We start from the raw sequence: 12,510 nt of genomic DNA, 5'->3' as shown, positions 1-12,510 counted from the left end.
ACATACCCAGCCACTGACCTCACCACACGTCACTTACACACGTCACTAACACAAACACACACACGGAGGCTGTTGGGAGGAGCAAAATGAGGACGAGGTCATTGTAATGGCTGGAATTGATAAATGGAATGGTGTCAAACACATGGAAACCACATGTTTGACTCGGTTCCATTTATTCCATTACAATGAGCCGGTCCTCCTATAGCTCCTCCCACCAGCCTCCTCTGGTGTGTATATTTGTGTGTGTGTTAGTGACGTGCGGTGAAGCCGGTGGCACACACACACACACACTATAAATAGCCCCAGAGTTTAATGGAAACAAGAGCCCCGGCCCATGGCCGCTCTGCAAAAACCAATCTGTGTAGCCTTGCTGGAGAAAGAGATTCAGATCGTGTTTAATAGTCACATGTACAGGGTTGCAGGTGTGATTGCAGGGTACAGTGCAAATCTTAGGCTTCAAGCTCCAACATGCAGGACTAAGTGAAATAAAATAATGAAAATGGTAAAAAATATATATAAATAGAACTATGTACAACTGTAGCAGTGATGAATAAATACAGTTGAAGTCGGACGTTTACATACACCTTAGCCAAATACATTTAAACTCAGTTTTTCACAATTCTTGACATTTAATCCTAGTAAAAATTCCCTGTTTTAGGTCAGTTAGGATCACCACTTTATTTTAAGAATGTGAAATGTCAGAATAATAGTAGAGAGAATGATTTATTTCAGCTTTTATTTCTTTCATCACATTCCCAGTGGGTCAGAAGTTGCATACACTGAATTAGTATTTGGTAGCATTGCCTTTAAATTGTTTAACTTGGGTCAAACGTTTTGGGTAGCTTCCTTCCACAAGCTTCCCACAATAAGTTGGGTGAATTTTGGCCCATTCTTCCTGACAGAGCTGGTGTAACGGAGTCAGGTTTGTAGGCCTCCTTGCTCGCACACGCTTTTTCAGCTCTGCCCACAAATTGTCTATAGGATTGAGGTCAGGGCTTTGTGATGGCCACTACAATACCTTGACTTTGTTGTCCTTAAGCCATTTTGCCACAACTTTGGAAGTATGCTTGGGGTCATTGTCCATTTGGAAGACCCATTTGCGACCAAGCTTTAACTTCCTGACTGATGTCTTGAGATATTGCTTCAATATATCCACATAATTCTCCATCCTCATGATGCCATCTATTTTGTGAAGTGCACCAGTCCCTCCTGCATCAAAGCATCCCCATAACATGATGGTGCCACCCCCGTGCTTCACGGTTGGGATGGTGTTCTTCGGCTTGCAAGCCTCCCCCTTTTTCCTACAAACATAACGATGGTTATTATGGCCAAACAGTTCTATTTTTGTTTCATCAGACCAGAGGACATTTCCGCAAAATGTGCTATCTTTGTCCCGATGTGCAGTTGCAAACCGTAGCCTGGCTTTTTTATAGCAGTTTTGGAGCAGTGGCTTCTTCCTTGCTGAGCGGCCTTTCAGGTTATGTCGATATAGGACTCGTTTTACTCTGGATATAGATACTTTTGTACCCGTTTCCTCCAACATCTTCACAAGGTCCTTTGCTGTTGTTCTGGGATTGATTTGCACTTTTCGCACCAAAGTACGTTCATCTCTATTCTTTTGATTTTCCCATGATGTCAAGCAAAGAGGCACTGAGTTTGAAGGTAGGCCTTGAAATACTTCCACAGGTACACCTCCAATTGACTCAAATGATGTCAATTAGCCTATCAGAAGCTTCTAAAGCCATGAAATCATGTTCTGGAATTTTCCAAGCTGTTTAAAGGCTCAGTCAACTTAATGTATCTAAACTTCTGACCCACTGGAATTGTGATACAGTGAATTATAAGTGAAATAATCTGTCTGTAAACAATTGTTGGAAAAAATTACTTGTGTCATGCACAAAGTAGATGTCCTAACAGACTTGCCAAAAACTAAAACTAAAAAACTATAGTTTGTTAACAATAACTTTTTGGAGTGGTTGAAAAACAAGTTAATGACTTCAACCTAAGTGTATGTAAGCTTCGGACTTCAACTGTACATGTCCATTTGGGTGGAGGTAGATAAAGACTGTTTAGGGGGATTTGTGGGGGAATGACCATAAGTGGAGCCTGAACATTGAGTGAAATAAAAACAATAAAATATAGTAATGAAAAAAGTAATAATATACATATTAGCAACTGCAACAGTGACGAATGTCATCGGGGTGGGGGAGAGTAAAAGTCTGTTGGGGGGTGGCAGCAGGAGAAAGAATGTCCACAGGGTGAGCAGCAGGTAGCTGACTATTCAGCAGCCTGATGGTCTGAGGGTAGAAATTATTGGCCAGTCTTTCAGTTTTGCCATGATGCTCCTGTACTGCCTGTGTCTGAGTGATTGAAGCAGGGATAACAGGGCATGGCTTGGGTGGCTGGGGTCCCTGATGATCTTCTTGGCCTTCCTGCGACACCTGGCAGTGTGCACCCAATGGTGTGTTCGGCTGCACGTATCACCCTCTGAAGAGCCTTGCGACAGTATGGTCTTGATGGTGCTCCTGTAGACCACTGAGTTCCCTCAAGTAATGGCCGAAGAGTTGCCATCATGCCTTCTTCACCACGGTGTCTGTGTGGTTAGACCATTTCAGCTTCTCTGACATGTGTACGCCGAGGAATTTGAAGTTATTGACCGTCTCCACAGGCAGCCCAGTTGATGAGGATGGGGGCGTGTCCAGCCTGGTTTCTCCTGAAATCCACAATCAACTCCTTTGTTTTGCTAACGTTGAGGGAGGGGTACCTGGCAACACGCCGTCATAGTGCCTACTTCTTCCTTGTAGGCTGTCTCGTCGTGTTGGTGATTTGTATTTATATTTATTATGGATCCCCATTAGTGGATCCCAAGACAGCAGCTACTTTTCCTGGGGTCCGGCAAAATTAAGGCAGTTATACCATTTTAAAAACATTACAATACCGGGTGGCGCAGTGGTTAAGGGCGCTGTACTGCAGCGCCAGCTGTGCCATCAGAGTCCCTGGGTTCGCGCCCAGGCTCTGTCGTAACCGGCCGCGACCGGGAGGTCCGTGGGGCGACGCACAATTGGCCTAGCGTTGTCCGGGTTAGGGAGGGATTGGTCGGTAGGGATCTCCTTGTCTCATTGCGCTCCAGTGACTCCTGTGGCGGGCCGGGCGCAGTGCGCGCTAGCCAAGGTTGCCAGGTGCACGGTGTAGCCTCCGACACATTGGTGTGGCTGGCTTCCGGGTTGGATGCGTGCTGTGTTAAGAAGCAGTACGGCTGGTTGGGTTGTGTATCGAAGGACGCATGACATTCAGCCTACGTCTCTCCCGAGCCCGTACGGGAGTTGTAGCAATGAGACAAGATAGTAGCTACTACAACAATTGGATACCACGAAATTGGGGAGAAAAAGGGGTAAAATTAAAAATAAAAAATAACAAAAAAACATTACAATACATTTCACAACACATTAAGTAAGTGTGTACCCTCAGACCCCTACTGTACTGCCACATCTACAACACAAAATCCATGTGTATGTGTGTGTATGTTATCGTGAGTGTATGCATGTGTCTGTACCTATGTTAGTGTTGCTTCACAGTCCACGCTGTTCCCTAAGGTAAGTTGATGTGGAATAGAGTTCCATGTAGTCATGGCTCTATGTAGTACTGTGCGCCTGTTATGGATTTTAGGACTGTGAAGACCTCTGGTGGCATTTCTTGTGGGGTATGCATGGAGATTTAGTACGGACAGACTTCTCCCCATCTTAGCTACTGTTGTATCAATATGTTTTGATAATGACATGATTCATTACAATATTTAGTTGAGGTTTAGGGTTTAGTGAATGATTTGTCCCAAATACAGTGCTTTTAGTTTTAGAAATATTTAACTTAACTTATTCCTTGCCATCCACTCTGAAACTAACTGGAGCTCTTTGTTGAGTGTTGCAGTCATTTCAGTCGCTGTAGTAGCTGACGTGTATAGTCCTGAGTCATCCGCATACATAGACACTCTGGCTTTACTCAAAACCAGTGCCATGTTGTGAGTAAAGATTGAAAAAAGTAAGGGGCCTACTACTGTTGTGTCATCAGCAAACTTGATGGTGGAGTTAGTACTGTATGAGGCCACGCAGTCGTGGGTATACAGGGAATACAGGAGGGGACTGAGGACGCACCCTTGCGGGGCCCCCTTGTTGAGGATCAGTGTCGAGGTGGTAATGTTGCCTACCTTCACCACCTGGGGGTGGCCCGTCAGGAAGTTCAGGACTCAGTTGCATAGGGAGGAGTTCAGACCTAGGGCTGTGAGCTTTGTAATGAGCTTATAGGGCACTATGGTAATGAAGGCCGAGCTGTAGTTGATGTACAGCATGCTCATATATGCATATATTTTGTCCAGGTGGGTAAGGGCAATGGCGATTGCGTTGTCCGTGGATCTGTCAGGGCGGCAGGTGAATTGGAGAGCGACGAGTGTGTCGGGGAGGGAGGAGGTGATCTGGTCTTTGACTTGCCTCTTGAAGCCCTTCATGGGGCTCCCGAGTGGCACAGCGGTCTAAGGCACTGCATCTCAGGGCAAGAGGCATCACTGCAGTCCCTGGTTCGAATCCAGGCTGCATGACATCCGGCTGTGATTGGGAGTCCCATAGAGTGGAGCACAATTGGCCTAGCGTCGCCTGGGTTTGGCCGGGCTAGGTCGTCATTGTTAATAAGAATTTGTTCTTAACTGACTAGCCTAGTTAGATTGTAATTAATAATGATGACGGAAGTGCTGCTAGTCTGGAGTCATTCAGTTCAGTTACTTTCCCTTTCTTGGGGAGAATAGTGAACATCTTGAAGCAGGTGGGTATAACAACCTGAGTTAGAGAGAGAAATGTCAAAGCACACAACAGCAGTAAGGGCATGGTTAGAGATGCCGTCTGGGCCGGCAGCCTTGTGAGGGTTAACACGTTTGAATGACTTACGGCCAGTCCTCAGTGGAGACTGAGTGTTTAGCCCACGTTGTCATCAGGGTCTCTCTGCAGCTCATGGTCATGGTGCTCGAATCTTGAGAAAAAGGTGTTTAGCTCGTCTGGTATGGTGACCGTGATGTGGCTGGCTTTCATTTTGTAATCTGTGATCGTTAAGAGCCCCTGCCACATACGCCTTGTGTCCGATCTGCCAAATTGCTCCTCCACTTTGTCCCTATACTTGTCTTTCGCCATCTCAAGTCATATTTGTACTGTATAACCAAACAGTACACTAGCCAATCACCTTGCTCTGTTTATAAGCAACATCTCTCTCTTTCAGAGGGAGGGAAAGGGAAAGAGTGAGATAATAATGAGAGAGAGAGATAGAGGGAAGAGAAGAGAGGATTGTGTTTGTGTAAGAGAGAGAGCAGGGGTGTGGGAGAGAAAAATAAAGGTGGGGAAAGGAGGAGGGTTAGGAGGAGGAGAGAACTCTCCCATGGTAGTGATTTATCTCTCCCTCTCAGTCGCCTGCAGTGCTGGCCATAATTAACATCAGTTGGGAGATGCAGGTGGAGCAGATAGCGGCAGCGGTGATGAGAGCGAGAGAGAGGAAAGGAAGAGAAGGAAGAGAGCCTGTTAGTAAAGGTTAATTATTGAAAAGTTGTATGAACAGGCTGTCTATCCCAGGCTGCTATCTGACTGGGACCTGACAGTCAAAAGTTTGGACACGCCTACTCATTCAAGGGTTTCTTTATTTTGACTATTTTCTACATTGTAGAATAACAGTGAAGACATCAAAACTATGAAATAACACATATGGAATTATGTAGTAAACAAAAAAAAAGTGTTAAACAAATAAAAATATATTTGAGATTCTTCAAAGTACCCACCCTTTGCCTTGATGGTAAAACCGATTCAAATTTTACGAATCGCCAGATCATGAATGTTTTTACTCATATTTTTTTGTTGTGACTGAATTAATGCGTATTTTAGGCATGTAACTGTGTATGACTGTCAGAAAATTGTGTGCACACCGCACAGTGCGGGAGACAGCCTCTCATGCAAATGAGAGGTAGGCCTATCGCTGTTCTAGGCTATACATCTGCGCGGCAACTTCAGCATTCAGATACTTGTACACCACCCGATGTCACAGGAAGGCCATAAAGATCATCAAGGACAACAACCACCCGAGCCACTGCCTGTTCACTCCGCTATCATCCAGAAGGCGAGGTCAGTACAGGTGCATCAAAGCTGGGACCGAGAGACTGAAAAACAGCTTCTATCTCAAGGCCATCAGACTGTTAAACAGCCACCACTAACATTGAGTGGCTGCTGCCAACACACTGACTCAACTCCAGCCACTTTAAAAATGGGAATTGATGTAAAATATATCACTAACCACTTTAAACAATGCTACTTAATATAATGTTTACATACCCTACATTATCCATCTCATATGTATACCTATATACTGCACTCTATATCATCTACTGCATCTTTATGTAATACATGTATCACTAGCCACTTTAACTATGCCACTTTGTTTACATACTCATCTCATATGTATATACTGCACTCAATACCATCTACTGTATCTTGCCTATGCCGTTCTGTACCATCACTCATTCATATATCTTTATGTACATATTCTTTATCCCCTTACACTTGTGTCTCTATAAGGTAGCAGTTTTGGAATTGTTAGCTAGATTACTTGTTGGTTATTACTGCATTATCGGAACTAGAAGCACAATCATTTCGCTACACTCACATTAACATCTGTTAACCATGTGTATGTGACAAATAACATTTGATTTGATTTGAAAATGACAGTCAATGTCAAATCATAGGCTTTAATAGTTGAGCGACAACCAATGTCATTTTCTGGGTTTACTGTTACTAGTTGGGTGTATTCATGGATGCCAAGAGAAGCCAGCCTTCCCCAAATATTTGACCAATAAAAAATTTACATTTAAAATAATTTATCTTTCCTCTGTCTTTTCATAATTTTCCATTAATTTGCAAGTGGCTGAATCTCACCGGATAAATCACCCAAGTGAGGGAAACAGCACGCCTGTCTCATATGTGTAGCGCATGTATCTGATGCTGTCTGGACCAAAATGTTGCCGCCATAGCATTTGATTGATTGATGCCAGCAAGCATTTAACCTGCCTTGATAATAATTAGCCAATCAGCCTTGAGCTAAGCACAACTGTGGGTTGTCCCGGTGCAGCAAAACACCCCCCCCCCCCCCCAAAGGGAGGGCAGTTTGGATTTGGCTTCAGACCAATCAAATCACTTCCTTTATAAAAACGTAATTTTCTGAAAAATGTGTCTGTTTCCAGTCAGCTTGTTTTGATGTCCTGCACAAGCTAGCTTGCTAAATTTGCCTTTTCCTAAGTCATGGATAGACATGGGGAAATGGACTTGTGGTTTTGACTTAATTCTCTGTACAGGCCAATCATTATAATGCTGTAAATCATAAATGAATATGTGGTGCCACTGGCCTGAGACGAATAAAATTGAATATTTAGCCTAGATGTAGCCTAATAGGCTCACATTAACTAGCTAGCTAGCGAGCTAGCTTAACTGGTTCATTGTTGCCCATGCGAGGAACTCAGGCTAACAAGCATTTTAGCTAGGTAGCCTATGACAACAAAAACTAAAAGTATGACAGAGCTATCGACCGTTTTGCCAACATGAAAAAGAGGAGGATGGCATTGGTGTAGGGTGTTTTATTTGCGCATGCACCAACACATCAGTGCCATGGACAGCCACATTGATTGGAATACATTTTTGGGGTATCTTTAAGTTTGTTTTCAGTGTATTAAACTAGGCATATATATAGCACTGTTGATTTGATTTTTAAATGTTTAAGTGTAAATGGTGCTGGAATAGCGGCCTTATTGTATATCACGGTGGCGTATGAACGAATGGGTTATAGAGCAAACAATGCGATTATCACAACCTAAGTTGTAATATGGACTTTTTTACTGGTTTGACTTGCTCAGTGATTTTACCCATGCACCGCTACTGATTGTTACCATAACCAAATGCTCTGTAGAAAATTGTGTTTGAGTTCTGTAGGCCTGCGCAACTTACATCCAACTGCTGATTGGGGTATTCAATCATTCAAATTTTATGTTGATGTTTCAGGTTCAACATAAATACTGATCAAATCAAAATCAAATTTTATTTGTCACATACACATGGTTAGCAGATATTAATGCGAGTGTAGCGAAATGCTTGTGCTTCTAGTTCCGACCATGCAGTAACATCTAACAAGTAATCTAACCTAACAATTTCACAACAACTGCCTTATACACACAAGTGTAAAGGAATGAATAAGAATATGTACATAAAAATATATGAATGAGTGATGGCTGAACAGCATAGGCAAGATGCAGTAGATGGTATAGAGTACAGAATATACATGTGAGATGAGTAATGTAGGGTATGTAAACATTATATAAAGTGTCATTGTTTAAAGTGGCTAGTGATACATTTATTACATAGATTTTTTTCATTATTAAAGTGGCTAGAGATGAGTCAGTGTGTTGGCAGCAGCCACTCAATGTTAGTGACGGCTGTTTAACAGTCTGATGGCCTTGAGATAGAAGCTGTTTTTCAGTCTCTGGGTCCCCGCTTTGATGCACTGAGCAGTTGCCATACCAGGCGGTGATACGGCAACTGCTCCGCCCACAACCGTAAGGCTCTCCAGAGGGTAGTGAGGTCTGCACAACGCATCACTGGGGGCAAACTACCCGCCCTCTAGGACACCTACACCACCCGATGTCACAGGAAGGCCAAAAAGTTCATAAAGGACAACAACCACCCGAGCCACTGCCTGTTCACCCCATTATCATCCAGAAGGCTTTAAACAGTAAGTGTATTTGGTCATTTTTACATGAATAGGGTAATTTCATAAAGGACACCAATCATTTTTTCGAGATGCGCATGGTCGCAATCAGAGAGAGAAATAGTAATGGCGTCTTTTTGTAGGCACCAACTCCGCCATGGTTCACTGGACAAAGCCTATGAGGAAAATGAATGCAGGTTTTTGGAGGGTTTTTGGATAAACGCCAAAAATAAGGTCTGTAGCAAACACAGGCTTAGGAGATCTTACACGTTTAGTTCTATGAGATAATCAGCTAACGTCACATAAAGGCTTCAAAATTCATAAAGGTCATGTTAACTGACTGCTATTATCTCAGAACAAAATGTATAAGATATTTTAAGCCTGTGTTAGACCATATTTTCACAGTTTATTCCAAAACCCTATTCTTTCACCATTCCTTTTCCCGTAGGGATGGCTGAACGAACCAGAGGTAACTCATTTCCAGGTTTTAGGACTACAAGCTGGTCAGGACAGGAAAAGTGCTCCATAAAATTCCAAACGTCTAAACCATTTGCTTTTGAGACAGGGGTCAAATCAAAAGTTGCATTATATTAATTGGCTAAATGTCATGCTAATATCGAAAGATAAATATTTACAGTACTAGGACAACAAAAAATGTATCTGCAAAAATTACAAGTTAATCAGTAGGTGGTGGTGATTTCAGTTAAAAGGTGGGTGAACAAAAAGCATAAATTGCCCCCCACCCTAATCTGATAGTGGGGTGGTAGACGCTCAGCCTTCCCTATGGCTCAGCTCAGGTGCCTACTCACACCACTGACATTGACACACAAACACACACACTAACAGAGTGCCACTCAGCTTAGAGAAGTCATCTCAGACAGATCCAGCTCAGAGAGGCCCAGCTCCTGAGCTCCCATCAGCAGCAGATATTACTTTAAAATGGAAAATGAATGTGTTCATACAAAACAAGTGCATTGAATTGTATCGAACAGCATCAAATCGTTCCCCTAATCAAACTAAATCGCTCAAATTGTTTCAAACTAAAACGTATTGTTCCTGTATCGGAGCCCATGTATCTAGTTGCGTATCGAATCGTTCATGAAAGGAGAGATGCACATCCCTACTGTATAAGCATCCTCTATGTTGATTACACAAGGACAGCTTGTGTGCTAGATGTGTGAGCATCATTACTGCAACTAAGTTGCCTCATCATCACCCCCCCCCCCCCCAAAACCCCTAAATGTACTTTTTACTTTTAATAAATTAAATTCCTTTCATAAATCTCAATGCGTGATGACAGGCTGTCAGGGAGCCACTTCTTTGTGATGTCATCTGTCACGCTCCAAACACACACCACGGGAATGCTGACACAGTGCCCAGCTAGATTTACTGTCTACAGGACAGATGGATAGACACACACGCGCACACACACACATAGTACATCACATTCTACTCTCACTCAAACAATCATCCTCAAATAACAGCACAGCGCACTCCTGTCTCATCAACATTCAGGTGAAAAGAGATTTGTCGATGTGCATATGCCCAGTTGCACAGTACGACAGACACAGTGGTGATGTGGTAGTCTCCAGTCTCAGTTGAACAGCTGAATTTGCTGATTAGCATATTGCTCTTACCTCTTGTCTCTTCTTCAGTATCGTTTCCTCTCAGTGTTAGTCTCAGCGGGACAGGAGTAGTTGCGTACAGACTCTGGTCATGCTGCGGGGAACTGTCCACTCATGCTTAGACAACACTGTGTGCTGTGCGGGGCTCTCTGACCGAGCGAACGGCTCTCACTCCCAGCTGCTCTGGAGAGGCTCAACAAAAACATCACGCCTGAAGAGAGAGGGGAGAGGAGCATGTGACCACAGCCGCCTGTGTGCCTGCCCTCTCTCTCTAGCCTGAGCCCTCTCTTGCACACTATTTTTGCTCTCTCACACACAAACACACACACACACACACACACACACACACACACAATCTCTCCTCTCGCTCTCTTTCTTACAATCAGTGCTCTCCTGCTTTCCCTCAGAACTCTCCTCTCTGGGGCTGGTGCAACTATCTCTCCTCTAATGTCATTTGAAGCTATGTGAAGCAGTTCTGGCTGCAAGAGTAGAGTTTTATCAGCCAATAAAACAATACCTCCATACATGCACGTACGCATGCTCACACATTTAAGTATATTTTCCAAACGCACGCACACACACGCCTGCCAAGCACTCGTCCCTTCATCGCAAATCTACTTGAAAATCACATGTGGTATGGATTTAAGACAAATCCTGTGTGGAAAAAGAGGGTCTGTTCTGTTCGAATAGGAGCTGTATAAATCAAAAGAGATACTGTACTTCTCTCCCTTACCATGCCCTGGTACAGCACCGGAGAGACAGGTGGAGAACAGGTGTACAGTCCAGACAAGGGGCACATTCCTCTGCCCAGGCGATGCCGACACCTGCCAGATCTTACAACGCCTGGATAGGTATTTTACTTATCAGGAAACCACATCATATGTTATAGCAATCTGTGACACAGTTGACGACGTGGCACGCAACCATTGGTTGTCTGAGCAGGGGAAGGCGACCAAGACCTGTCTACTGCAGGTGGTTCTCAGAGCTAACGAGCATAACCCTGATACAGAAGAGAGCTGTTTGTGATAGTCTTGCCCTACAGGTCAGTGGCTAACACGGTGCAATTCGACCAAAGATAAGGGTTCCACTGCAACATATCAAAACCAATAACAAGCATACAAACAGGGCGGCCGGTAGCCTATTGGTTAACAGTTTTGAGCCAGTATCCAGAAAGTCTCTGTTTGGAATCCCTCCGCCGACGAGATCAAAAAAAATCTGCCGATGTGCCCTTAAGCAAGGCACTTAACTCTAATTGCTCCTGTAAGTCGCTCTGGATATGAGCATCTGCTAAATGACAACACATTTAAACATGAGAAAATGATTAAACATATTTACGTATGCAAACAGCTGTCTCTTACCTCCTCCTTATGTTAGACTCATCAAGACTACAATGCTACTACTTAAATGTAGTATATGTACTACTTGGTACAACTTATCCCTCTGACATGGCTCTTCTCTTCACTCGTTCTTTAGCAGACTGCCCAGTGAGACATGACTTAGGGGACTAGAAAGCTGGACTTTTGACCTTGGAGTGACTAGTTAAAGTCAGCCCTGACCATTGGCTGAGCCGATCTAGGTCCTGACACCAGAAAAGATCCCAAACCCACAACAGAAACCAAGCCCTCCAAAACAACGTGGGCTTAGCAACATAGGACGTGATGCCACATAGATAAAGGGCTTGGTGACTGAAAAAACGTAGAATTTGCATGCTATTGGAGAATACATCTGAATAAGCATTAAACACACATTTTCTTAGTGGTATTCTACAGTGGTCAAGGTAGAAGTCAGAATACTCTCACTGTTGCAGTTATACATGTTATACAGGGTGGGATTCCGATGTGATCGAGAGGCAAATTGGGAAATGGCCCATCTCTCCCAAATGACTTAAAAAGGAGGAATTATTGGTTGCCACCGGTCGCTCCCTTTTGTTAGGTAGAAAGTATGGTCAAGCCTGACACTGGAGGTGCTAAGCTGAGTTTAATGCCGTTTGAGTCCCTCGTCAAAGGTTTCTGCTGGCCCCTTGTCACTGTGGGAAAAGCCCCATCTGGGTGACACTGGGTAGCTAGCCAGCCAGGAGGAGGGCAACAGTAACACTAAACATGTATTACCTAAC

At 43.7% G+C, this 12,510-nt stretch overlaps 1 protein-coding gene across 4 annotated transcripts in view; it reads right to left on the bottom strand.

The window, feature by feature from the left end:
* rasgrp3 (RAS guanyl releasing protein 3 (calcium and DAG-regulated)) overlaps positions 1–11,881 on the bottom strand; it is a 54,495-nt gene extending 42,614 nt beyond the window's left edge. For 2 of the 4 annotated variants that reach the window (XM_021610313.3, XM_090239280.1), the window contains exon 1: positions 10,410–11,881. The gene's annotated coding sequence lies outside the window, so the exon portion shown is untranslated. The remainder of the gene's footprint in view (positions 1–10,409) is intronic. The other 2 variants (XM_021610306.3, XM_090239291.1) reach the window with 1 other exon arrangement.
* Positions 11,882–12,510: the final 629 nt, after the last annotated feature.

Source organism: Oncorhynchus mykiss, chromosome 1 (assembly GCF_057628025.1).
Source record: "Oncorhynchus mykiss isolate SJ-2025 chromosome 1, ASM5762802v1, whole genome shotgun sequence".
Classification (NCBI taxonomy): Eukaryota; Metazoa; Chordata; class Actinopteri; order Salmoniformes; family Salmonidae; genus Oncorhynchus; species Oncorhynchus mykiss.
This window is presented reverse-complemented; position numbering and strand designations above follow the sequence as displayed.